At 40.5% G+C, this 13,868-nt stretch overlaps 1 protein-coding gene across 1 annotated transcript in view; it reads right to left on the bottom strand.

Moving 5' to 3' along the window:
* LOC143997923 (fucolectin-like) overlaps positions 1–12,970 on the bottom strand; it is a 54,953-nt gene extending 41,983 nt beyond the window's left edge. Inside the window, exon 1 of the mRNA XM_077493744.1 lies at positions 12,884–12,970. The gene's annotated coding sequence lies outside the window, so the exon portion shown is untranslated. The remainder of the gene's footprint in view (positions 1–12,883) is intronic.
* Positions 12,971–13,868: the final 898 nt, after the last annotated feature.

Genomic DNA, 13,868 nt, shown 5'->3' with positions numbered 1-13,868 from the left:
TGTTCACATATTTAGAAGGAAACAATGACATCTACAGACGGGAACTGGTATTACACCCTTTTTTCATTTTTTTTTTTTTTTTTTATCCACTTATATATACTCTGACTACATCACACTTATTATCAGTCTCCTACAGATGGTATTGCGAGAATAATAATCCTAAATTTTATTTTTCTGAACTCTTAAAAGTCATGCTCCAGCAACTAACCATACAAGTTTAACCATTGTATACAGAGTACCACCAGTCTTATTCTCACGTGATGAGTACGCCTTTAAAGTACCCCTCCCTTTCTCTTTTTTTTTTTTTTTTAGGAGAATTCCTAAGCCTCTATGAAGAATATTCACATGTTAGATTAAACATTGACCCTCTAGATATAACATGGTAATATTCTCATCCTCCCCGTTTTTATTTACATTCCACATAACTCTATGAGCTGAGAATTGATGCTCTCCCAGTTGGCTGATACATTACTACCAACTATTCTGCTTTGCACAGGTTAAGTTTTTTTTGATATAGAGAAACCCAAAAAATAAGAAAAGAAAAACATTCAATATATATAAAGAAATAATAAGGAAAAATAAAATAAAAAATAAAATAAAAAAAAAGGTTTCATGTGGCTCTTCACCCTATGACGCCATGATTTTCCCCCACTCAGTTAGAGTGACCCCTCTCTATAGAGGGAGAACTGACTTACAACTAGGATACAAGCTTTTACACACTTTCAAATACTCAATTATATTATTATTGCAGATGATTATGTGTCGCACTTGTAAGTCATTAAAACTGAGTTTTGGACCGGCCGGTCCTCTATATTTTCTATGTCGGTTGGATATATATTTTTTTCCCAACCCCAAAGGTTCTTTTAACTTTCAAATAAGTTTTTTTTCATGTAAGTTATCTATTGTAAAATCATTTTATTATGGTACAATTTTTCGTTCGATTGACAATCTAGATACAACAAACACGAACTGGGCCTCACGGAAGGGTTCTTATCTCGTATACATTTTAAGCTGGCCTATAGCATATATAATCTTCCTCTATCCATACCTAAATGCTTTCATATGTTACTTACTCTGTTGCTACCCCACTTTCTAATACCATCCCATGACGATCATAACAATTTCACATAATGTACAGGTATTCATTTCCCCCAATAAAAGGAAAAAAGCCTTTTTGCATTATAAAAGGTTGAATGCAAAAATTGTAATGCTGCAAGAAACACACTTTATGACTGACACTCATCCCACCTACTTCCATAAAGCATACAACCAATTCTTTTATACCACCCATAAATCAAAAACCAGAGGGGTTGCGATATTCTTTCATCATTCTTTCCCCCTAGAAGTCAGGTCTATAAAGATCAGGAAAGTAGGTTTATTATTGTCAAAGGTTCGTTGGCTGGCAGAAATATTACAATTGCAAATTTATACGCTCCAAATGACGCACAAACCACTTTATATATATATTACAACAATATCACTCTCCTCACATTATTTTAGGAGGAGACTTTAAAGCGGGAGTCCGCCGGGACGTCGCGTTTTTTTTTTTTTAAAAGCCAGCAGCTACAAATACTGCAGCTGCTGACTTTTAAAATAGTGACACTTACCTGTCCAGCGCGCCTGCGATGTCGGCACCCGAAGCCGATCTCTAGATCGTCTCTCGTGTGCTGCCACCGCCATCTTGGGTATGGGAATCAGGAAGTGGAGCCTTTCGGCTTCATTTCCCGGTTCCCTACTGCGCATGCGCGAATCGCGCTGCGCAATAAGGACGGTCCCCGCTGCCTCTGGGATCTGTGTGTTTCCCAGCAGGCAGCGGGGCACTTGCGGAAAGGGGCAGGCATTTGCGGAAAGGGGCGGGCACTTGCGGAAAGGGGCGTAATCTACGCCCCTTTCCGCAGAGAGCTATCCCGGAAGTGGGTGCAGTTACCTGGATTATCCAGGTAACTGCACCCCTCTCCCCCCTGAAAGGTGCCAATTGTGGCGCCGGAGGGGGGGGGGAGGATTCCGATGAGCGGAAGGTCCACTTTAGGGTGGACCTCCGCTTTAATTCAGTTCCTCATCCACACCTTGACAGAAGTAAACAGAATCAACACTCCAGAACATTCTCTAAAACCACCACTTCCCATATTAATGACCTACAATTGATTGATTCTTGGAGAGCGTTGAATATAGGTGCAAGGGATTATACATTTTACTCACACCCACATGATTCATATTCCCGTTTAGATTTTATTTTTTGCACCCCGATAATACTAGCCAACACACTGAATGCTGAAATACACCCATGCTCTTGGTCAGACCACCACATTATCTCCCTTAACACCAAATTTATAGGCCTTGCCCCTACCCCGTATTCATGGAGATTGAGTGACTCCTTACTATCAGACCCAGCTCATCAACTAGACCTGGCTTCGGAAATTAGAAAGTATTTCTCAGCCAATGTCACCCCGGATATCTCCCCCTCCACAACATGGTTAGCACATAAAGCCATAATAAGAGGCCATTTTATTAAAAGAGCGGCACAATGTAATAGGGCTAGGTTAGAAAAAATTCACTCCCTCACCAAAGACCTTCATAATCTATACAAAGACCATAAACACACACACGACCCTGATATCTTCAAACAAATTACAACTAAACGTAATGAATTAGACGCTCTGCTAACGTTCAAAGCAGAGAAAGCCCTTCGTTGGTCGAAAGCCAAATTCCTACTATCCAGTAATTCCTACTCTACAATGTTTGCCCGTAAACTTAATCAATCTATAAAACCTACCCATATATACAAGCTTAAGAATAACACAAATCAGTTGATCACACATCCTCAGGAGATACTCTCAATATTTAAAATTTTTTACTCTGATCTCCTCTCATCACCTAATCTCCCACTCCCTCCCTCCTCACTTTCCTGGCTGAACAATATCCCTTTCCCTCAATTAAATCAAAACCAAAAGGATACTCTGAATTCTCCATGTTCTGAAGAAGAATTAGTTCAAATTATTAAGTCTTTTAAAATAAACTCAGCCCCAGGCCCTGACGGTTTTACATCGCTATACTACAAACAATTTCAACAACTTCTAATTCCCCACCTCATGAAAGTATTCAATAAGATCCTAAAAGGGGAACAATTCCCAGAGGAAATGTTATCGGCCAATATGTCTCTCATCCCAAAACCTAATAAAGATCACACACTACCACAAAACTACAGACCAATCTCTGTTATAAACAGCGATCTGAAGATTTTCAGTAGACTCCTGGCCAATAGACTTTCCTCAATCATCCCCACACTTATCTCCCCTTTTCAATATGGCTTTATCCGGGGAAGACAAATTACTGATAACATCAGACTAGTCACTAACATTATACAGGATGCAAACTTACACTCTAAACCCCTTTTAATGCTGAGCCTGGATATTAATAAGGCATTTGACAGTGTCTCCTGGAAATTTTTAGATCTTATCCTTCAAAGATACGGCTTTGATGGAGCATTTGTGCATGCTTTTCATGCACTTTATCACAACCCCTCCACGAGAATTAGAATTCCAGGTTGCAATTCAGATTTTTTCAAAATTTGTAGAGGAACATGGCAGGGATGTCCCCTTTCCCCACTATTATTCGCACTAGCGATTGAACCATTAGCTACATCTATCCTTCTTCATGACGGCATTAAGGGATACTCCACTACACATAATTCATATAAATTAAGCATGTATGCAGACGATATGTTAATTTTCCTCTCTCAACCTCATGAAGCATTACCCAACCTATTACAAACGCTTAATATTTTCTCATCTCTATCAGGCTTAACGGTAAACGTTTCTAAATCGTTGGGTATGCCGATAAATATACCAACCTCAAACCTGGAATCCCTACGTACCTCTTTCAATTTTTCCTATTCTTTAGATTCTCTCCCCTACCTAGGTATTCACCTTACCCCTACTTTTCTAGATTTAGGGACTAAAAATTACATTCCATTGATACATAAACTGAGAACCACTTTGAAAATGTGGAAATCATATAAAATTTCATTCCTGGGCAGGATAACAGCAATTAAAATGACACTACTCCCCAAAATTCTATATTTATTTAGAGCGCTCCGTGTCAGACTTAATAAAGCATTGATTACGAAGTTTCAATCCGATATTAATAAATTTATTTGGTCAGACTCTCACCCGCGCCTTTCAAAATTAATTCTATATAGATCCCAAAAACAGGGAGGACGGGCCTCCCTGATTTCTGGTTATATTACCTATCAGCCAGATTAACCCAAATCGCCCAATGGCATATCCCGAACCCAAGGGTACCATGGGTCGCATTCGAAAAAAATTCAATTCTTCCATTCGCCCTATCAAGTTTACTTTGGGGAAACAAAGTTCCCAACCCAAAAATCGACTCTCTGAATCAAATTGTCTCTCAGTCTTACCAATTGTGGAAATTGTATAACCAAAAATGTAATCGTATCTCCAAAACCCCACCACACGCCTCCTTTATAGGAGACCCAAAACTCCACGACTACCTTCAAGACCCTGCAGATCTTACTTGGTGGATTAATAATAACCTTACATTTCTTTATTGTTTCATTGAAGGCTCAAATTTCATTTCTTTCTCCTCCCTCAAGGCAAAACATCAAGTCCCAGAAACAGAATTTAACAATTATCTTAAAATCAAACAATTTTTTATTAAACATTATCAAACCACGCACACTCAAGCTCCATCCTTCTATGAAAACCTCTGCCTTAAATCACCTAGAAAGCGTGGCTTTATCTCGGAAGTATACTTTAACCTATCTAACACTACAAGCATAAATAAACTCCCATACATGATTAAATGGGAACAAGAATCAAATTTCTCGTACACTATGGTTAATTGGGACGTTTGTATAAATAATTTGCATAAATGTACCAATTCTATTGCCATTAAAGAAACGGCCTTAAAATTATTCACTAGATGGTATTACACCCCAATTAAACTCCACACCATCTTCCCTTCCTCCTCCCCTACATGCTTTAGAGAATGCCATTCTATAGGATCTTTCTCACATATTTTCTGGGCCTGTGATAAGATCACCTATATTTGGAGGCAACTAGAAAAGTTTGCTTCCAAAATATCAGATAAAAATATAGTTTTATCATTACACAACTGCCTCCTCTTCTCCCCAATTACAGATCTCCGCACTCATAATATGAGATTAATCCATACTATATGTGTAGCAGTCCACTGGTTAATTGCATATCACTGGAAATCATCTACAGTCCCACTAAGACATCTTAAGACAAGGATCCTAAACATTAACTTAATGGAGAAAATATTTCATTCTGTTCAAAACACTATGCATATATACAATAAAAAATGGGATCCCTGGTTTGAACATAGCAATGAGTTTTTCAACCCTGAATAATGTCCACATTTATATTTAATCTTTGAATCCTTAGTTGCCTACATATATAAAGTAAGTGTTTCCCCCCAAAAAAGAATTAAAAATATAAATACCCAAAAATATGACAGAATTCACCCTTTTTTCCTTTTTTTTACTGTCAAGGAATGTTATTTATACCACATATGATTATTATATGCTCAAATGTATATTGAACTCTCTGTGATTTGTCTTATACTACTGTACTATATATTTTGTACCACCTTTTGTACCAAATAAAAAAGTTTGTAAACAAAAAAAAAAAAAACATTTGGTAGTCATATCCCAAAAAATTCTAAGAAGTATTTTTTTTATTTCATGGACAAAATGTGAGAAATAATGTATATATCATACCATGGGCGGACTAACAACTCATGGGGCCCCCGGGCAATAGGAAAAGATTATTATAGGGCACCCAGGCAATAGGAGATTATGGGGCCCCCAGGCAATAGATTATGGGGCCACACAGTATACACACACACATACAGCATACACACACACAGACACGCAATCTACACACTGACACACAGTATACACACACAGAATACACATACACACACTGCAAAGGTACAAATTAGACTGGCTGTTTATAAAAATATGCCTGCAGAGTTGACTCTCTACAAAAGATACATCGATGATGTTATCATCGTTTGGAATGGTAGTTCTGATGCATTGGAGAAATATTTGGTTGGTTTGAATAATAATGATAAAAATATCCATTTAGAATGGAAAATTGATGGGAAGTCAATACATTTTTTGGATTTAAATATCTCCCTTGAAAGAAATGAAGTCATCACTAAAACTCACTTTAAAAGCGTCGATGCTAACAGTTATCTTTCTATAAATAGCTGTCATTTCAAGCCTTGGCTATACAATATACCCAAAGGACAGTTGGTTAGAATAAGGAGAAACTGTACCAAGGTTGATGACTACCTGGAACAGGCTAATCTTGTTGCTGCAAGATTCCAGGAAAAGGGATATGAAGATTCCCAGATTAAAATGGAAATTGAACAAGTGACATTTTTGGATAGAAATATGATGCTCCAACAGAATAATAAAGACAACCGGTTTAACCATGAGGTCCCTTCCCTAATATTGGACTACAACGTACAACATAAAGAAATATCTAGATTGGTTAGTCGCCATTGGCATGTCCTGAAAAAAGATAGGGATTTGGGAAATATCTTACCAGAGAAGCCGAATATTATTTATAAGAGGGCCCCTACTTTGAGAGACATTATTGCTAAATCTGTGGTAGAACCACCACCCAGAAAGGGGTACACCTTTTTTACGGGGAAGGGTTTCTACCCATGTAAAAACTGTTTTGCATGTCGACAGTCAAAACAATTTCAGAGTAAAAGAATTGAATTTGTATGCACTACTACTGGACAAACATACTCCATCAGTGATTTTATAGGATGTCATACCGAAGGGATTATATATTGCTTGCAATGTAGCTGTAATTTACAGTACATAGGAAGAACTAAGAGAGCATTAAAAGTTAGATTAAAAGAGCATATACAAAACATTCTTAAAGGCTTTCCCAAACACAGTGTCTCTAGACATTTTGACTAAGATTATAGGCATATATTTTCTCATTTTATATTATATGCTGAAATTTTTTTTATATATTATTGTATTTGTCTTGTGATGCCTGTTTGCAACTAATAGATATATTTTTTGCATATGTAAAGTCCTGCTTCATTTTCGGTATGCGATTGTACATGAGTTTTATATATACGTTTTTTACGTCGCTATTTCTATGGTATTTTAATATATTTGTATATTCCTGATTATAATTTGTTTCATTTTAAGGATATGGTCGTGGTATTTTGCAACACCCTAGGCTGATTTGGCCATATTTTTAGTATTATTTTTTCTAGCTATCGCATATTTTTATTCTGCCACTGAGCTATAATTCATTTTTGGTGCTGTATGCCATCTACATACTGTAATTTATATATATAAATCGGCGTTTTGTGTTTATTTTCTACAGATGGTACATGGGGATTGTTATCTCCTTTTTAACGCCAATGCTTTGTTGTTTATTATTTTAGAATTATTGATTTCTATGCGTTTTCCCTTTATTATCGTTCCATTTCTGCTATGAACATTAAGAGCACTAAAATGGCGTGGCTCTTACTTCCGGTTGTGTCTAACTGGAGTAGCAAGATGGCGGAATCTACACTTCCGGTCTACACTTGTTTACTTCCTGAATACCACTATTAAAATGGCCGATTTGGCATTTCCGGTTTTGTTACATATAAGGAGTGATACAGCGGCCCATCACAATCCCCTCAAGAAGTCACGTGATTGACGCAACGCGTAGGGATTGGCCGTATGACGTACCGGAAGTGAAGTAGGACTGGCGGAAGACGCCATACCACCATTTTTACTTCTTATGCTGTTGTTTACTTTTTTTAATGTGAGAGTCCGATTTGCTTTTCTTTTATTAAACCATCATTTATTCTAATTACTACACTATTGGAGCCTCCCTTCTCCCTCCTTTTCTTTTATTTTCATTTGAGCCGCATATTACGGAGATTATCTTCCTGGTTACCACAGTAGCGTGTACATGCAGTATATGGCCCCCTAGTGGCCCGGTATGGAGACCATCGCCGTGTAGTCTGCCACAGTGAAGGACCCCCCTGGTGGTTAGAGACGAGGAGTGGAGTGGGATAGCTTTTCTCTGATGTGCTCGTTTTTCTTCTTTTTGAGGTGAGAGTTCTGAGAGCCCTTAATCCTGGGATTTAACACCACTGTTTTCATCCACTTATTTTCACCATTGGTGCTCGTGATCTATATGGACTTTTAATATAGTTTTTTGTTTTATCTATATATATCTATTTGTTTAATTGATTTTGCACTTAGCTGTTCCAAGGACTATTTTTTGGCATATTTGCGCAGGACCTTCTTACTTTTGTCACTTTATTGGGTAGTTTGTGTATACTATCAGGTTTTGCTGCAATTTTTGCACCTTATATTTGCACATGCACTTTGACTATTTATTCATATTTTCTACATTTACTCACACTGATTAGTTGGAGAGGTATTTTTACTCAGTTTGTATCTATATTTTTTATATAGTAGCGCGAAGGCCCTTTTCCATTATATAGAAGGTTGAGTTCCATTGCGTCGGGCAATCGCAAATAAGACGTCTGGCTAGCAGATTGTGTCGCCGCTGAATGTCAGCAAGGCAAGCAATGGCCGTGTAAGATCTTCTGAAATGGTCCGAGATTTTCCTTGCCTGCCACAAGATGTCCTGGACCCCAGGGTATTTGACAAGGAATCACTGCACGACCAAGTTTAAGACGTGTGACATGTATGGCACATGTGTAATTTTGTTTTTGTTTCAATGCGCTAAGCAGATTGGCACCGTTGTCGCACACCACTTCACCAACTGTCAAATTGAGCGGTGTTAGCCACTGATCTGCCTGTGAACGCAAAGCTAAAAGGAGTGCCGGGCCAGTGTGGCTCTCGGCTTCCGGGCACAACAGACGCAGCACAGCATGGCAACGTCTCACCTGGCATGTCGAATAGGTTCTGGGGATCTTGACGCAGCGGAAGAGAGACGCTAGCAGCGGAAAAGGAGGAGTCAGCCGAGGAGGAGAGGGAGGATGGAGTAGGAGGAGGAGAAGAAGAGGCAGGCCTGCATGCAATCCGTGGCGGTAAAACCAAATCTGCATGGGTGCCACGGGTTACAAGGTTCACCCAGTGGGCAGTAAAAGTTATATACCTTCCCTGCCCGTGTTTGCTAGACCACGTGTCCGTGGTCAGATGTATCTTGGCACCGACACTGTGTGCCAGAGATACATTCACTTGCCTCTGAACGAGGCCATATAGCTCTGGGATGCCCTTCTGTGAGAAATATTTCCATCCTGGGACCTTCCATTGTGGTGTTCCAATGGCCACAAATTTTCGAAAGGCCTCCGAGTCCACCAGTTTATATGGCAGTAGTTGGTGGGCTATCAGTTCTGACAAGCCAGCGGTCAACCGTTGGGCAAGAGGGTTATCCGGCGTCATCATTTTTTTACGCTCCAACATTTGGCCCACGGAAGCCTGCCTTTTTCCAGAAAGGAAAGGCATGATGGAAGGTGGAGTGGAGGACAATTCTGAGGAGAGAGAAAATGGAGAAGTAGAAGAGGCTGGACGGTGAGAGCATGGAGTGTGGCTTTGTGGGTTCAGTTGCTCTTATTGGGCTCTGTGATGGCAGCTCATGTGCCTTCTTAAGGTGGTCGTCACTAGGTGAGTGTTGGGCTTACTGCGACTTATGCGTTGACTGCAAAGGATGCAGATGGCAACACTATTGTCAGCAGCGGACACGTTAAAAAAAGCCCTCACTGCGGAGCCATGTGCTGGCGTCCTGGGAGCGCCAGATGTGACCGTACATGGTTGATGGCTCCTGATACATTAGCAGTCTGCTTTGTCCCTCCTGTGCAATGTAAGTTATGCCTGCTTTTCCTCACTATCTGCTGGTCCATATCTCCCTCTGAACTCCCCTCCTCTTCCTCTCTTGTGGGCACCCACGTGACGTCCCTAGACACGTCATCATCGACGTCACCTTCCCCACTGCTATAATTAGAGATCTCGGAGTAGGCAGCAACAGCGGGGACCAACCTCCTTGGGCTGATCTGGGTACTGTCATCAGACTGCTGAGTGGCGGTTGTTGCTACCTCTTCCTGATCCAATGCCAAAAATGGCTGCGCATCGGAAATGTCTTGTGATGGATCGGAAAATAATTTCTGTGATCAAGCGGAGGGTATGTGGTGGTGGTGGTGGTGTTGGTGGTAGTGTCTTTGGGGGTGCACACAGCAGTGAGTGAAGAGGGTGCAGATCGAGAGGATGAGGAGTGTGCAGAAGAGTAAGGCTGAGTGAGCCACTCAACCAAGTCTGGTGCATCCTTTGACGTAATCGGACGCACCTTCTGCAATTTGTCACTTTGGCTCAAGCCTGTTGCTCCTGCCCTACCCCTACCACCCCTGCAGAAGGGCCTGCCTCTTCCTCTGCCTGTCATTTTTTAAATGACCCAGTGACAAAAGTCTCTAGAGATGTGCAGTATATGTGGAAGAAGGTATATAACACCCCACTTCCATCTGTCGTATTGGGGGGCCACTGGTCTATCACACCGGTTATAATACTTTTTTCTAATTGTGTTTGTCACTCTTTGTAGTATCGCTGCAGAACCGCTCAGCAGTCACAATACTGCACAGTAGAAATGCACTATACTATGCTTTCTTTATGTGCAAGTATTTTATACGTGTATTACACACCTATATCCTGCACACCAAATAGTACACCTATACCAGTCCTTAAAAGGACGTTTGTGGACCTAATAGTAGCTAGCTAGTGATTTACAGACTGTCCCTGCTCCAAACAGCAAACTCTATCCCTACACTGAGAACAGACAGCTGCAGAATCGGTCAGCACTGCAGTGCACTATAATATGCTTTCTATATGTGAAAGAAAGTATATTATAAGTGTATTACAACCCTATATACTGTACACCTATACCAGTCCTTAAAAGGACTTTTGTGGACATAATAGTAATAGCTAGTGATTACAGACTGACTGTCCCTGCTCCACGCAGCGTCCTTTCTCTACACTGACAAAAGACAGAATGTAAAATGGCTGCCAGATCAGGTCTATTTATAAGGTAGGGGGAATGTCCAATTGTCCATGTGCTGAAATGTCTCAATTGGCTGTCCTGTACCCCATGATGGATGTGCCATTGGTCAAAGTTCTTCACAATGTAAACGAATAGTGCCGCCGCGAACAGCGCCATATGTCCGCCGGTTTGGCGAATCGCGAACCGACCGCTGGGCGAACCGCAAGGCCATCTCTAATGCTTATAAAATAGTTTACCATTTGCCAATAAAAAAAAATATGTCCCCAGATTTCATTTTAAAAATCTGACCACCTTAATCCCTGGCATCTCTTCAGATGTGCCGGCCACAGGAATAGCGATACCACTGTCAATATTTCTGTGTTAATGTGGCACTCCGGGCACATGTCCCTCCAGCCCCCCAGTTTTGGCCCTGATCCTCCCTCGCTCTCCCACAATTTGAAAAAGATTCCTTATTCCTTTTTAATGCTGCATCACAGCATGTCCTCCTTTCTTGCCTAGGGGAGAATGAAGAATCGGGGAACTGGAGAAAGTGCAGAGAAGGGCAACCAAACTGATAAGAGGCATGGAGGAACTCAGCTATGAGGAAAGATTAGAGGAACTGAATTTATTCACTCTTGAGAAGAGGAGAATAAGGGGGGATATGATCAACATGTTCAAATATATTAGGGGTCCATATAGTGAACTTGGTGTTGAGTTGTTCTCTGTACGGTCAACCCAGAGGACAAGGGGGCACTCTTTACGTCTAGAGGAAAAGAGATTTCATCTTCAAGTACGGAAAGGTTTCTTCACAGTTAGAGCTGTGAAAATGTGGAATAGACTCCCGCCAGAGGTGGTTCTGGCCAGCTCAGTAGATTGCTTTAAGAAAGGCCTGGATACTTTCCTGAATGTATATAATATAACTGGGTACTAACATAGGTAAAGTTGATCCAGGGAAAATCCGATTGCCTCTTGGGGGATCAGGAAGGAATTTTTTTCCCCTGCTGTAGCAAATTGGAGCATGCTCTGCTGGGGTTTTTTTTCGCCTTCCTCTGAATGAATTGTGGGCATAAAATTGGGTATTTGGATTGTACGATTCTTTTTTTTATTTTATTTATTTGTTTTTAAGGTTGAACTGGATGGACTTGTGTCTTTTTTCAACCTGGCTAACTATGTAACTATGAAGTAGTGCCCCCCATCAATGTCGATGTTTCCACAAAACGCAAAAAAGTGCATCTCTTTTGCAGGCATGCAACCGTACACGTGCCAAAATGCATGCTAGCATAGTGCCATGTGTTTTGGTGCAGTGTAACCTTAAAAAATAAAAAGAGTATGCACTTTTGTGTGATTTTCACATTAAGGCTGGGTTCACACTGATGCCGGTGGGAGTCACAGCAGGGGGTCCAGTGCGTGTCTATTTACCAATTCAGGTGCGCATCAGGTCCAAATTTTTGCCTGAATTCGCACCTGAAACTGAGCCAAAGACGCACAGGACCCTTTTCCTATGTGGAGCGGCTCTATTGAGAGCCGGTCACACTCGCCTGTCATGCGAATTGGATGCGGAGAAATCCGGATTCAATTTGCATCAGTGTGAACCCAGCCTTAGGGCAGCCTATTGATATGAATGGGCTGCCCCTAAACAAGACACAAAAGTTGCACAAAAAACGAATGCGTACTGTAGAACTTGCATAGGTGTGAATGGAGCCTAACTATTCCTTTATCCTATTTGACTAAAAAATGTGTCATTAAATACACTTTCATTTCTCTGATACCTTTGGGATGTCTTTGTATCCCCTTGTGCTTTGCAACCTAAGCAGTTGCCCTCATCCCCCTCCCCCGCCAACAGGTATTTCTACATATGAAGTTCTTACCTGTACAGAGTCTTGAAGCTTCTGAAATTTTCATAGCCTCCCCTCTGTATTTATATGGGTGTTTGCTTTACACATTTCCTCCCACACCAAATCCCGTCCTCAATGAGGGTGGGGAACCTGGTCTGACTTATCCCTAAAAATCCATCCAATCCCTAATTATCCTGGGGAGGGGGGAGGAGCTGTGTAAAGTCATCCGACTGTAAGGCTGGATTCACACCTATGCATTTTTTGTGCTTTTTGCATTTTGCAGATTTGCACTACAATTCATTTAACATACAGTAGTTTCCTATGGAACATGTTCTATAGTGCAAATCTGCAAAATGCAAAAAGCACTAAAAATGCCCTAGGTGTGAATCAGGCCTAATTGAATTTTTGGATATGTAAAGTTCATTTTGTCAACCAGTTCAACAGAACTGTCAATAAATTATAACAACGATGTTATACATGTGCAGACAATGCAGTGTCTTGAAAAAGTATTCATACCCCTTGAAATTTTCCACATTTTGTCATGTTACAACCAAAAACGTAAATGTATTTTATTGGGATTTTATGTGATAGACCAACACAAAGTGGCACATAATTGTGAAGTGGAAGGAAAATGATAAATGTTTTTTTTTTACGAATAAAAATCTGAAAAGTGTGGCGTGTATTTGTATTCAGCCCCCTTTACTCTGATACCCCTAACTAAAATCTAGTGGAACCAATTGCCTTCGGAAGTCACCTAATTAGTAAATATCGTCCATCTGTATGTAATTAATCTCAGTATAAATACAGCTGTTCTGTGAAGCCCTCAGAGGTTTGTTAGAGAACCTTTGTGAACAAACAGCATCATGAAGGCCAAGGAACACACCAGACGGGTCAGGGATAACGTTGTGGAGAAGTATAAAGCAGGGTTAGGTTATAAAAAAAATCTTCCAAGCTTTGAACATCTCACAGAGCTCTGTTCAATCCATCATCCAAAAATGGAAAGAGTATGGCACAACTG

Source organism: Lithobates pipiens, unplaced genomic scaffold (assembly GCF_037356315.1).
Source record: "Lithobates pipiens isolate NorthernLeopardFrog02 unplaced genomic scaffold, aLitPip1_a1.2 Scaffold_19, whole genome shotgun sequence".
Taxonomy (NCBI): Eukaryota; Metazoa; Chordata; class Amphibia; order Anura; family Ranidae; genus Lithobates; species Lithobates pipiens.
The sequence above is the reverse complement of the archived record's forward strand: the minus strand, read 5'-3'. Positions and strand labels throughout refer to the sequence as shown.